The following is a 12,863-nucleotide window of genomic DNA, read 5'->3' on the forward strand; positions in this document are numbered from 1 at the left end:
GCCTGAGGTAATACCACATCCTCCATCAGCAAAGCCTTCTTTGACTCCCCAGGCACATGGGTGGTTCCCATTTCTGTGTTCCCACCGGACTTGGCGCCTTCATGTGGGCCCTGATAAGTTGTTATTCATTCATTCTCTGATGATTCTAAAAAGTATTGAAGGGGACACTGAGAGTTTTATTGTGCCCCAAGTCTCACCGAGACTTCCTGCAGGCTGGTCCCTTGTTCACTTACCTCAAAACAACAGTGCCTGACCCATAAGAGCTACCCCGTTAACGGTGATTGAGTCAAATGAGACCTTTAGAGAACAATTCATTCATTGGACAAATGTAGCACCCTGTGGCTCCTATGTGCCAGGCACGGTGCTGGCCCCCGGGGATATGGAGATGGACATACCAACATGCCCCTGCTTTCACGGGCTTAGGGGCAGTCATGTGGAGCTGTGCTGGGTCCTCAGAGCCTTGAGGAAGGAAGACAAGAGACAGAGCCCTGCCAAAGGAAGGAGGTTAAGGATTTACTTCCCCCAGGCCTGTTTTGTCAAGTGTCCCTGTACCAAAAACACACAAAACACAATAACACATTCACTCCATAGTGCTTGGGACTGATAAGAGGTTAGAGGAAGTATAAACCTCTTGACTCGTTGAAAGGAAGTCAAATTTCACCTGCTCCGTCCTGCATCACCCCAACCCTGCCTCAAGCTCGCTGAGGCTGCCTTCAGAACCTAGCTCTGCCTCTGGAAGAAGGCAGCCTTCCTCTCTGTTGGTACAAAGCTTGGGTCCTCATTCTCCCTCAGCTGAAATCGTTTACACATCCAGGCTTGAACCCTGACTCTACCACTTAGACATTAATTTACCTTTCTTATGGGAATGGCGGGGATGGGATGGGATGGTGCCCATTAAGTGTTTAGCCTGGGGCCTGAAGGTAGTAAGGGCCATTGCTGTAGTTACTGTTATTATTATTGTTTATCTATTCACATGGGCCTTAAGCAATGACACAGCAGTGGCACAGAGGACCTGGGAGTCTCAGAGCCAGATTTGAGTCCCAGCCCTGCCACTCATTTGCTGTGTAGCTTGAGACAAAGCCCTTAATTCTTCTGAGCCCTTCTTTCCTCGTTTGTGCAATGATCATAGTAAGCCCTTTCCCCAAGGAATGGTTGTGAGGTCAAATGGGCGTCATATGGAGGTCTCTAGGGCAGCAGACAGCACAGAGCAAGTGCTTAGCTATGAAAGAACACTTTGGAATGGGGCTGTGGGATGCTGGGAAACTGTCTGCACGGAGCTGCAGAGGGATGAACAAGGCCCTGGATGACCTTGACTCCACAGCGGGACCCTGCAGCTGTCTCATGTCTGTTACCTTAAAAGGAAAGGCTGTGAATCTGCTTGACTTCAGATGTGCTTTACCACCAGGCACAGGGAAATTGAGGCTGGAAGCCCCTGTGGTGTGCCTGATGGGCTCACTATCTCCAGTGCTCTTTCCTGCACTGCGTGGATACTCCTGCCCCCTCTCCCCGCCTGTCTTGCTGGGAGACCTTGGCGGGCATGTCCTGGCTGTGTCTCGGGGCCAATCCAACAGCATGATGTCCATGTGCGCATAGCGTCCTAGCCGTTCACACCAATGAAGGCCCGTGTGTGGCCATCCACCGGCAGCAGGGCTTGGAACCACAGAACCAGGAGCGTTTCCGGCCCACATTGCCTCAGATGCGCAAATGAGAGCCCAGATGGGCAAAGCCACCTCCTCCAGAGTAATGCATGAATTGGTGCAGGCTGGGGTGGGGGCTTCAGGAGTGAGGCCTGACGTGAAAGAGCTCTGGGGCCCGTGTGCTGTCCCTGGTCAGATTTACTGCTGTTCTCCGCACTGGCTTCCGGTGGAGTCACGTCCGGAGCTGGGTCACTGGGGAGGCATGGAGGGATTTGGAACAATCCAAGATTTGGGTTTCAATGATTTCCTAATGCAGCATCATCAAGAAGGCAACACTCAGCTGACCCTGGAGGAGGGCAGAAGGGAGTACAGGAGGGACCCTGTTTGCCAGAGGAATGAACCAAGGGTGGGAGGAGAGCGATTGAAAAGGGAGAAATGGAGATGGACGGCAGGAAGTGGGAGGAAAGCCTCATTTGCTTGTTGTCGAAATGTCATTTCTTTGAAATTATTTGACAGGGAACATCCCCTTGAGACCTTTTCCAGGGAGTTGACTTTTATCACAAAGGGCTGGCTTGCTCGGTCTTTCTTCTTTCCCTCTCTTTCTCCCCCTCCCTCTCTCCTTCCCTTCCTCCTTCCTTCCTTCTTTCTTTTTCCTCCCTCTTTCTTTCTCCTTTTCTCTCTTTCTACCTTCCTTCCTTCCTCCCTCCTTCTCTCCTTCTCTGTCTCTCTTTCTTCCATCAAAGTGGTCCCATGGTTCTTAGGAAGTGGACTGGAAGGTGGAGAGCAGCAGCCTGGGGAGCTTGGGGCTGTAGAGGGAACACTGTTTTCCTGCCCCATGCCTCCTGACAAGGTGTTGCTTAGGGCCAGAGTGTGTAAGGACACACTGGCTAACCAGGTTAGGGATGCCAGATATCCCATCTCCCATCCTGCCCCACATAGGTCTTTTGCGCTGCAGGCTGACCGTTAAAATATGTCTACCTTCTTTTTAAGAAAGTGGGGTGAGAGCGTGAAAGGTGGTAGAGCGGCCATAATGGATCGATCCTTGACTGGGTTTCTCATCAATTAAATGGGAACGGTAGCTCCCAGCCAGCCAGCTTCTCAGGGCTGCTGTGAAGACCTTGTATTTGATAAACTAACAAGAGCCAACTTAGATACTGTGGAAAAATACCCAGGTAGATATTAAGGCCGCGTCTTCTCCTGGCTGGGGGAGAGCCAGCTGTCTCCCTTGTCCCTGAAGCTGAGGAGACACCTGTGCTGGTTTCATGGCCATGCCACCAGGAGTCTCGCCCCTGGAGAGCAGGCACTGCTGGAAAGCTGTCTGTATCGGGCCCCCGCTCTGCCCTCTGCTTCTTGCATCTACCAGGCTGGGCACTATCTCCTGGATGTGGGCAGGGGGAGCCCTCTCAGATTGCTATCATGAACTCCTCAGAGCTGATCAGTGTAACCTAGAAATAAGAAAGCGACTTGTCCATAGTGAGTTTTAGCTTCCCAAGTGTCCTCCCTACCCTCTAGCATCACAGCACTTTAACTGAGGAAACTTCTAGAATGAAATTTTGTTCTAACCCTCATTGGAAAAAGAGAATCACAAAGAGGATGATGTATCGTCTCGTGTCCAAGCAGCAAACAGGCCCACTTCTTATCTTTGGTCCTGTGTGACTTCAGAGCAAATGAGGCAGAGCATTACCTGGAAACAGGAAGTAAAAACCTACGCCATCCGTATTCATCTATTAACACCATAAGCATTTTCATTGTTGAGTGCTTGTTGCATGCTGGATCCTGTACTCATCCAGGCCAGCTGAATTACATGCCCTCTGCGCACAGACTGCCAGGGACAGTCCAGCACGAGCCAGGATGAGTGACAATGGGGAAAGGTCCAAGGTGCCCCAAGGGCCAGAGTGGCTTGGCTGCTGGAGGTCACCGAAGGGAGTCAGAGACCTGGAGAGAGAAGAGCCTGAGGGTTGGAAGAGTTCAGGTCCCCGATACCCCTGGCCACAGACCCCTGTCTTCCACTTTGTGTTACTGAAGGCAATTCCTTGCGTTGGTTTGCGTGATGCGAACTGGGACATCTAAGAGGAGCCCTCCTCACATGAGGGCCAGGCTGGGCGGGATGGGGCAGCCCAGCGTAGGGGCGTGAGTGGGGAGCCCAACACAGGGGTGTGAGTGGGGACCCCAGCGTAGGGGTGTGAGTGGGGAGGGAAAGCCTTTCCAGGGTTGCCCTGTGTGAGGAGAGGAGAGGCATGAGTGAGTCCCGCTCCAGCCTGCAGCGCTTATCTCTGTGGCTGCCCTGGACTCCAGGCCAGGGGCCCAGCCCAGCCCTACACCCTCCAGCTGGGTGGCAAATCTTCCTGTTGGCTGGTGCTGTGTACTTCTCCCCAGGAAGTAGGAAGAGTCAGGGTAGCCATCATGGGCGGAGAAGCGGAGGATGGCGAGCACAAGATTAGCTCTGTAGTCATGCCTCCTGGATTGAAACCTCAGCTCTGCCTCTTCCTCAAGCTCTATGACCCTGCATAAATTACTTAACCCTCCTGTGCCTCAGTTTCCTCATCTGTAACATGGGGATAATAATGGCCTCTTCCTCATAGGGCTTCTATAAAGTTGTTATTATGTGTAGAATGCTTAGAACATTGCCTGGACTATAGTGGGTGCTCTACAGGGGGTAGAATTCCTTAGGCTGAGAGGGCATCAGCTCTACTCAATTAAAAGAGGACTCCAGAGTGGCTGTGCTAATGCCTCCTTAGCAGTGCCCTGGCCAGGAAACAAGGGAAAGGGGGGGGGTGGGTAGGGTAGGGAGGCATGAGGTGGAAGGCTGCTTCCACCTCAGGAAAGCCCCTTCCCTGCTGTGAACGTCCCTCTGGACCCTGTGGTGGTGGCGAGAGCCCTGCTCTGGAGGCCAGGAGGGCGCAGGGCACAGGCTTAACCTTGGAGCTCAGAGGGATGGACGGGCCTGTGCTGCCGCTGCTGGGTCCTGAGCACTCGGAGTTGCTGAGAGGAGCAGGAATGCAGTGTTGCTTGGGAGCCTCTCCCCTCTCCTAACCACAATTGGCCCACATAACCGCAACCACCAATGGTCCATTCATTGGAAAGCCAGCAGCCCGACACAGCTCCCTCCTCCTCACTCACATTCCTGCTCGCAGCTGGGCGCCTGGGCTGCCGGAGGAGCCCAGCCGGCCAGGCCTGGAGGCCCTTGCTTTCTCTCCTCCCAGGTACAGGCATTGGGAACAGAGTCCAGTCTGGGCCACAGTGTGGCACGAAGGCTCTTCGGGGCTGTTAGGTGAGAATTCTCTTCCCAGAATTAGACACTTTTCCTAGAATTCTAGTGCTGTGCTAGAAGCTGGGCAGGGCCCAAACTAGACGATCTGGGCCTCCATCCGGTATAGCAGAAGAAACACAGGATTTGGCTTCAGCTCAAGTCCTAGATATGTAATTTACCAATCGGGACTTTTTGAAACTTGCTAGAACCGCCCCCCCCTCAGCCTCTGTTTCCTTATCTATAAAATGGGCATTATAATCATTGTGACCTCACGTGATATGGTGATAGGATCCAATTAGACATGTCCTGGAAAATACTCTGCACCCTAGGAAGACTCATGCAGATGTTGGCTGTCATTACCAAGGACTTTGGGTTTGAAACCAGAGAATCCACATTCAGATCCCCAATCTGCTACTTTCCGGCTGTGACATCTGGGATAACGCAGAAACTTCTTTTGAGCCTCAGTTTCCTCATCTGTTAAGTAGAAATAAAGCTACCTGCCTTAGGGAGCTAGTGAAAAGTCAGCAGAAGATAAAAGCAGACGCTTGCTGCAGGGATAAGGGCTGCACTCAGTGTTACTTACAATTAGTCATAGGAGTAGTGGTGATGATATGGCCGGAGGAACTCGCCACAAAAAGTAACCCAGGCTCACACACGTCTTGCATTGCACTCAGCTGCAGCTCCCCATGCTGTAATCACTCAATAAATATTTGCTGATTGATTGAGGATGATGACTGGTCCTGGACTCTGGTGCTGACATCCCTTGAAAATCTGGAAAATTCAAACCTCCCGGCGCCAGGCCCTGGGCCTGCTCCATAGGAGATGGAACCATCTTGTCTGGAGCCCCCCTTCTCTTCCTGCACAGCCGCCTCAGGTCAGATAGTTGCTTCCCTTAAAGCACATGAAACACTATTTCATGAAATTATATTTTCGCTTACGCAAGAACGCTGTCATGCCAAAGCTATTTTATTGTGAAGAAAGCAAAAAGCCATGGACGATATATTTTTAGAACACAACAATAGAAATTGTCTTCCAGTTCTTCCTTGGATGTTAAAAATAAAAGATCATGGGCCATATGCCTGATTTTTTAAGCCAACTTCAAATAAGGATCTTTTTAGAGTTGAGTTCTGGGGGGATCCTGGATTGTGGGCTCATGTCATCTTGGACGCTGAATCTTGAGAGAGTTTCATCCCTTTCTGCGAGTGGGAGCCAGGACCAGAAAAATTGCCACCTCCCTCTGAAATCGCTGGCATTTCTCCAGACGTTAATTCACTCATTCGTTTAACAACGGCCTATGGAGCACCTATCAACCACCGGGCCCTTGGCACTAAGGCTAAAATCGTCAAACAAGACTTGTCCCTACCCTTAGAGAGCTCTTGGGCTTGTAAACACGGGGTTCCTACACAGAGCACAGTGCCGGACAGTGTCAGGAGAAGGTGTGTGGGTGGGAAGAGAGTCAGGAAGGCTTCTAGGAGGAGACCTTTGAGTTGCATTGAGAGCAAAAGAGCATCAGGTACAGAAATGGGGAGGGGACATTGCAGAGAGAGGAAAGACATGCACAAAGGTCAGGAAAGGCAGGTAACAGCACATCAGGCTTTGGGCAGTGTGGTTATTCTGTAATGGCTGGAGCCAGGGAAGAAGAAGACAGTGGGAGAGAGGCAGACCAGCGCCATTCGTCAGGTGCCTATAGATCACACATGACTTTTGACTTTACCTTGAGGAGTCACTGAGGAGGGTGTCACTGGAGGGTGACAGGGTCAGATCCATCCATTCAGAATGAATGTTTTCGGAGCTTAGGACGTTGTTCTTAGTTTTGAGGGGCCCGTGAAGAGGTACATATTGTATTGCATGGACTCTTATCCTCAGGAAATGCAGCATCTAATCGGGAAGTGAGAGGATCTGGGGTGGGGAGGTGTCAGAGACTTAATCACATTTATTATCAGCGAAAGGAAAGGAGCCCAGGAACTAACCAGATAGAGAGACAGAGGGCACTGAAGGAGCAAGGTCCCCGGGGAGGGCAGGGGTAAGATCAAGGACGTAAGGAAAGATTTGAGGGGTCAGGAGAAGGGATATTTCACTTTTGAGGTCAAAGATGTGGGTCTAGCAGAAGGAAAGGGGCTCAGGAGACTAAGTGTTGTTGAGAGAGAAGTTCGGGGGACCAGTGGTGGGTCCAGGTGGGGAGGGAAGGAGGAGGGTCAGAGGAAGTTCACTGCCTCATTCAACAAGACAAATGGTTATCAAGCGCTGCTGGGAGAGCGGGGACAGAACCAAGCCACTGTGGTTGCGCCTCCAGGAGCTCTTGGTCTCTTTCTGCCCAGCCTGCTGCCTCACCTCACCCCTCCCAGGTCCCCGTCCCTGGAGGCATCTGAAACGTCCCCTCCTGAGGACGCCTTCCCATTGCTCTCAACAGGAATGCTTTCTCCCTCCGCTGGGCCCCGAGGCTCTTTGGTCTCCGTCTCTCCAATGTTTGTGTCTCCCTTTTGTGTGTACACTTCTCATCCTTCCTCCAATTAAACTACGAGCTTCTTAAGGATAGAGACAGCTTTTTATCTCCTGCAGAACCCACGTATACCAGGTGCTCAGTAGAAGTGTGTTGAATGGACGAATTAGTGAAGGAATGAGTGAATGGACTACAAGAGCCCAGGTCATTCCTCAGCTGGAAAAGAATCCCCCCCTTCCCTCCCTGCTAAGCTGAGTTCCTCCCTTCCATCCCACTGCTGCCTGTCCCAGGGCTGGCTGCTGGGTCACATGCTTGTCACAGGCCCTCTGCACTTGGGTAAGGTCAGGGCTCTGGCAGGAGGCCAGAGATGCTGGGTTTGAACTCACTCTGTCAGTGAGCCCAGGTGTGAGCAGGACCTGGGGGCTGCACAGGCTCACCAAATGCTCCCGCGGCCTGCTGACCAGGATGCTGGAGGAGCCCTCAAGCCTTCCTCTCTCATAGTCTCTCTTTTCTCTGCTTAAACCCTCGGGTCCCTGCAGGTGACCCTGTCAGTGGGCTACCTTGCTTGCCTAGTGGGACAGTGGTTCCATGTACCACTCACCGCCCCCCCCCCGCCCCCACCTTGCCTGATGGCAGGCCTTCCTCAGGTTGGTCCCAGTCTTCTGCTTCAGCCTCAGCTTTCATTATTCACCTTCAGGCCCCACAAAAATTGGATACCCATCCACTCGATGAATCTTTTACTTTTTTAAAGTTTTGTTTATTTAAGTAATCTCTACACCCAACATGCGACTTGAACTCCCAACCCTGAGATCAGGAGTCGCACACTCCTTTGACTGAGCCAGCCAGGTGCCTCCGACTTGATGAATCTTTATTCAGCGTTTACTATGGCCCGCCTCAAGGTTCATTGCTGGAATTTCCAAAATAAAATACAGTCCACTCTCAAGGAGTTCACAATCCACGGGGAGTTAGGTAAGTAAGCCAGCTCCAGGGCCCTGCCCCGTCCCATAGTTAGTGCCAAAGGCGGAAGCCCAGGTTGCCATGGGGGCAACTGGAAGAGGAGGTTGAGAATGGCTAATGGGAAGGGGGCATGCCAAGGGAAGATGAGAAATGAGGGGAAGGGTGTTTCAGCCAATTGGGAGCGGTAAGTGCGTGGGAGTAGAAGGGAGGGTGGTTTGGTGCAGCTGAGTGTAGGCAACAGGGGGGCTGATGGCAAGGTGGGCAGGGGCTGGGCCATAGAACTGTCACTATGCACCCGTGCCCACTTGTGGAAATAAGTTCCTCCTTAAAGCCCTCTAAGCTGCCACCTCCTCCAACAATTCCTATTTCTACAGCCCACCAGGTTTCGTCCTTTTCAGAACCGGATGGCATTGGGTATCCTTCTGAGGGCCCTTTGTCACGTTCTAGTTTATTTCAGCCTCATATGTGCACCTGCTCTACCCCTTCCCCCAGACTAGGACCTCCTCCAGGGCAAGGACATGTCACTTTAATACTCTCCACAAATATTTAGAGAGGACCTGCTCTGGGCCAAGTCTAGGGTACTGGGAATGCAGCAGAGACCTCCCCAGACAAATTGAATTGAAATACCAAAGTCCCCACCCAGATCTCCTCTGTCCCTTTATCAGGCTCACCAGTGAGTCACCAGGAGGTTGCTTGATAAGCAAGGAACCCATCCAAAGGGAGGGAGGTCATCTGGTGCCACTTGCTGTGTGACTTTTAGCAAATCCTATAGCCTCTCTGATAGAGGTAAAATAACTCCTCCCTCAGGGACTTAAGTTGTTAGGAGCAAGTACACAACAAATGTGGACGTGCTAATTGAACTTTATTTTTTTTTCAGACCAAATTACTATTATTATTATTATTATTATTGTATTTCTTGTTGAATCTTTTAAAACTTAAACTCAATTAGTTAACATACAGTGTAGTCTTGGCTTCAGGAGTAGAACCCAGTGATTCATCTCTTACATATGACATGACACCCAGTGCTCATCCTGAGATGTGCCCTCCTTGATGCCCGTCACCCATTTAGGCCATCCCCCCCCCCCCCCCCCGCCTCCAGCAGCCCTCAGTTTGTTCTCTGTATTTAAGAGTCTCTTATGGTTTGCCTCCTCCTCCATTTTTATCTTTTTTTTTTCCTTCCCTGCCCCTATGTTCATCCGTTGTGTTTCTCAAATTGCACGTATGAGCGAAATCATATGATATCTTCCTTTGACTGACTTTGTTTCGCGTAGCATAATACCCTCTAGTTCTATCCACCTTGTTGTGAATGGCAGGATTTCATTCTTTCGCATCGCCAAGTAGTATTCCATTGTATACATATTACCACGTCTTCTTAATCCGTTCATCAGTCGACGGACCTGTGGGCTCTTTCCATAATTTGGCTACTGTCAGTAGTGCTGCTGTCAGCATCGGGGTACACGTCCCCTTCGAATCAGCATGTGTGTATCCTTTGGATAAAAGGAAGTACTAGGTGAACTTTCAAGCAGCCTCTAAAAACCAGAAGTTTGGGAGCGCGGTGCTTTCCCACTCTTCCCAGCCAAAGTGCATCTTTCGAGAGGTGCTCCTCCCAGACCAGGCCGTCCTGCCTGGACAAGGCCCACTTGCTCAGCGTGGTTCACTGCTCCTCTCTGGTTTGCACCCATCTTTTTCTGGCATTTCTCATCAACAAGGAAAACGTTCCAGCACTACTAGGAGGCCTCATGTGCAGGGTTGTGATTTCTGAGCCTGCAGTGCATCCTCTGATTCTAGAGGATTTACTTCTTGGTTTCTTTAACCTCTGGGTGGAATTGCACCCGAATTTCAACATCAGAAGAATGGGGCTTCTAGAGACATGCTCACATGGTGGAGTTTCTGGAAACCAGAGCCTATTTGGTGGAACTAAAAAAAAGTGGTATGTCCCACCTAAAATCATCCTTAACTGTGCTAACCCAGAGACTGCTGGATCTTTGGTTCTCATGGAGACAAGCAGTAAGGAGCAGGGGCACAGGTTTAAGTTTTGAGAAGACTGCCAGAACCTCAAGTCCTCAGTGGAGAACATTCTACACTCAGCCTTCAGATGAGTCTTCATGTTTAGGGGTGCCTCTTACTCCAGGGAACAGAATTTGGGGGCTCTGGGTCTCAGAGTCAGGCCAAACTTCCAAAGAAATGGCCTAGTGCCCTAAGGGCTCTGCTGGCCTCCTGGCTGCCCTGGCTTTCCTTCGTTTCCATTTTCCTCTCCTTCCCTTTCTTCTAGGCTGACCTCCACGATGTCCATGACTATTCTGATCTTCCTTCTCTTCGGCGATGGGAGAAACGAGGAAACAAGAAACAGAGAACACTAGATGGTGGTCAGGGCCCTGATGAGAACGAGGTAGGGGCTGTGGTAGTGATGTTAGGGTGGCCTTAGAGGTGCAGTGAGGATGGCCTCCCAGAGCGCATGACATTTAGGCCGAGACCCCTGTGACAAGGAGCCCGCTGCATGGCAACTGGGAGAAGAGAATTCCACGGCTGGGGACACATCAGCTCTGGCTCCCGCTTCTGCCCTTGGCCCAGTTTCGAGCCAGCAGCACAGTCCGCAGTACGAAGAGGACCAGGAGGAGGGGCGGGAGGAGAAAGGACAGGATAGAAAGGAAAATCCGGGTGTCTTCTGATCTGCAACTTGGGGTGCTGCGGTGGCTGTGGGAGGTGCGGGTCTCCTCACCCTGCTGGTCCTCAACCCCTCTCCCAGGATAGACCCCTTTTCTCAACATCCCACCCCAAGAGCCCAGCTCCCCTCTCCCCTTGTCTCCCACCCCAGTCTGACTCAGAGCCCCCGGGGTCCCAGGCTCACAGCAGCCAGAGGTCTCCCTTCCTGTCATCTGGCAGGTGAGCAGAAGGGTGGGGTTCTTCTTCCTCCCTCGCAGGGGACGCTAGAGCTCCGGACACAGGGAATGGGGGAAGCTTCCTGGAGCCACTCCCAGAGGCAGACCCTGGAAGCGGAAGAAAACCTGGGAGTCCTGCCCTCTGTTGCCTGGTTCCCTAACTTTTTGTTGGTTGAGAAAATGCTTATGTGCATATGGATTCTGGACTCTGCTCCAAGTCTGCTCTCTTCCTTTCCTTTACACCTAAGTTTGCAGCTCCTCTCTCTCTCACACACACTTTGTAAAAATTTAAGTTGAATTCTTTATTTTGAGAGAAAGACAGAGAGAGAGAGAGAGAGAGAGAGAGAGAGAGAGAGAGAGAGAGAATCCCAGCAGGCTCCATGCTGTCAGTGCAGAGAGACCGATGCAGGGCTCAAAGTCACGAACCCACGAACTGTGGGCTCAGGTTTGACCTGAGCCAAAATCAAGAGTCAGATGCTCAACTGACTGAGCCACCCGGGTGCCCCTCTCTCTCTCACTTTTTAAACATCTTTATTGAGGTATAATTTATATAGAAAAAACTGTACACAGTTAATGTGTACAATTTGATGAGTTTGGACACACGCATATACCTGTGAAACTATCACCGCAATTAAGGTAGTGCACACATCCACCGCTTCCGGAAGTTTCTTTGTGTCCCTTTGTGTTTTGTTTTGCTTTGTTTTATTTCTGTGGTAAGAACACGTACCAGGAGATTTGCCCTCTTAACAAAATTTTAAGTGCACCACATAACACTGTTAGCTAGAGACACTGCAGCCTTCTCTTATTAAATGTTATGGCTCACACAGAATTCTGTGGCACGGCCGAGCCCGGGAACTGGGCGACGTGACATCACTCTTCTGTAGAGAAGAACACATTCTAAACTCCAACAACTTTGGGAGTTTGAGCCAGCCTGCCATGGTGACAGCTATAGTAGGTTAACTCTTGCCAGGTTCTATGTCAGAGGGATGGGTTTCCATCCATCCCCGTCCCTGCCCCCGTTCCAGGTTACACCCTTCTGCGGGCCCGGAGCCCTCCGTCCCTTCCTTCGGTGCTCACTTCCTTAAGAAGCCTTGCCCGACATCGTTTCCGACTCTGATGCCCTCACTGGCTCTGGCGTCCCCCTCAGAAGGTGTGCCTCAGCACCAGCCCTGGCCGGTGCATCCCCCCCCCCCCCCGACCCCTACCAGCCTGGGAGGGCCGGAAGGGCACCTCCTCTCCCCTTCCTGGCCTTCACTCCCCCCCCCTCCCCAGCTGGCTGGAAGAGGGTTTCTGGGGCTGCCTGACTCACCAACGACTGGGGCTGTCAGGCTGGCTGTCATGTGGCATGGTGGGTCCTAAGCGGGTGGGCGGGTGGCAGGGGTTGGGGGATGGTGTGCTCCCAGCCTCCCTCCCCACTCTGTGTTGTCCTGTGTTGCTGTTTTGGTGCCCAGGAAGCTGGCTGGGGAAGGGAAAGTCTGACCCCTCTTCCTGTCAACAATGACTTTCTGCTCGGAGCTGACCCCTCTGGGGTGAGTCACCGGGAAGGGCAATCAGTCTCTGCTAATGGAGGAGGAAGCATCAGTGTGAGAACTTTCCTTCCACAGCCCAAGGCTGCCAGGGGCCTGAGGCTAGATGGGGGCCTTCCAACTGAAAGAGGGGCTTACGATGGCTCCCTGGAGCCCCCTAAAATGGGGGCGGTC

The sequence above is a fragment of the Panthera uncia genome (genome assembly GCF_023721935.1).
Source record: "Panthera uncia isolate 11264 chromosome C1 unlocalized genomic scaffold, Puncia_PCG_1.0 HiC_scaffold_4, whole genome shotgun sequence".
NCBI lineage: Eukaryota > Metazoa > Chordata > Mammalia > Carnivora > Felidae > Panthera > Panthera uncia.